We start from the raw sequence: 1,543 nt of genomic DNA, 5'->3' as shown, positions 1-1,543 counted from the left end.
CATAAAAATAACAATTACAGGGGCATGCATCTGCCCGGGGGATGTCTAAGCCTGCTCCTTGAGGCTCCAGAGCTCTGCAGGCTTAGCCATGGCCTTTGAGGTGGCTCCTGTGGGAGGGCAGTGGGCGGGCTGGCCCCCAGGGAAGGGTCTGGGCTGCAGGGATGGGCCTCGTGGGTCTGCACCTGCTCCCAGTCCCCAGTGGCTTGGCCAGGAGGATGTGTGGTGCCAGGCTCTGAAGCATGGAGGGGGTTCTGTACAAGTGTACCAACTATCTCACAGGTTGGCAGCCTCGTTGGTTTGTTCTAGATAATGGACTCCTGTCTTACTATGAGTCACAAGATGGTATTTGCAAAGGGAACAAAGGAAGTATTAAGATGGCAGTTTGTGAAATTAAAGTTAATTCAGCAGACAACACAAGGATGGAACTAATCATTCCAGGAGAGTTGCATTTCTACAAGAAGGCAGTGAATGCAGCCAAGAGACAGAGGTGGCTGGTTGCTCTGACTGATAGATACTAGGACTAAAAAGGAAAAAGAAATAAATGAAACTAGTGAATCTTTGAAAACCAAAATGTCTGAACTTCGTCTCTACTGTGACCTCTTAATGCAGCAAGTTCATACAATCCAAGTGTTTGTTCACCATAACAAGAATAATTCACCTCCCAGAATAGAGAACATGAATGAAGCTTCTTTTCTGCTGAGTGCCACATGTGATACATTCATCACAACCTTCGAAGAATGTGTGAAGATAGCAAATGTGAAGTTTAAGCCTGAAATGTTTTCAGCTCACCCATCAGGATCTCCTACTTTCTCATGTGTCACCTTCTCCTGTCCAAATGATGAAGCGTTCTGTCAGTCACCCTGGTTCTTGCAGTTCAGAGAGGACTAGTCACCCTATGAAAGAACCAGTGCCTACATTTTATCGGTTCTCACAGAGACACCGAAGAACCTACTCAGACATGGACACCTGTAATGATATTCCTCTTGAAGATCCAAATCAACCTGTTTACTGTTCAAGAAGTCCACTTAATGGAGATTTGGCATCAGCAACCATTCCTGAAGAAAGCAGACTTATGGCCAAAAAAAATCTGAATCAGAAGATCTTCTTCCATCCTTCTCTTCCTAAGGAAATGGAAGAATCTAACTTCCTCTAAGTATTGCTATGCAAAAGCTGCTCTAATTAAACTATTGTTATAGGGGAAAAAATAACAATTACAGCAGTGAGTGTAATAAGACCAAAATTGGCCTAGAAGCAAAAGCTACTGTACTCATCAAAAAGCTCACAGAGGAAGAGCTGTTTGTTCCCCAGCCTGTGACTACTACAGGACCAAACTGGCTAAATAGATACAAGAGAACAAGGACCTTGGGCTCTTCCCACAGCACAAGGGCCGCCTTGGGTAGCTTATAGAATAGGTGGTAGATTATCTCCCCCAAAGTATAAGGGCCCATACCAATTATCCCCCACTTACTGACCCCCCTCTTCCACTTACGGGCATCTATGATGAATACCTTGGTCATATGGTTTACATTAAAGGCAAGCACGT

At 44.7% G+C, this 1,543-nt stretch overlaps 1 pseudogene; it reads left to right on the top strand.

Moving 5' to 3' along the window:
- The first annotated feature begins 239 nt into the window (after positions 1 to 239).
- On the top strand, positions 240 to 1,178 carry LOC103127951 (pleckstrin homology domain-containing family A member 3-like; annotated as a pseudogene).
- Positions 1,179 to 1,543: the final 365 nt, after the last annotated feature.

This window comes from Erinaceus europaeus, chromosome 7 (genome assembly GCF_950295315.1).
Source record: "Erinaceus europaeus chromosome 7, mEriEur2.1, whole genome shotgun sequence".
NCBI classification, from domain to species: Eukaryota; Metazoa; Chordata; class Mammalia; order Eulipotyphla; family Erinaceidae; genus Erinaceus; species Erinaceus europaeus.
The sequence above is the reverse complement of the archived record's forward strand: the minus strand, read 5'-3'. Positions and strand labels throughout refer to the sequence as shown.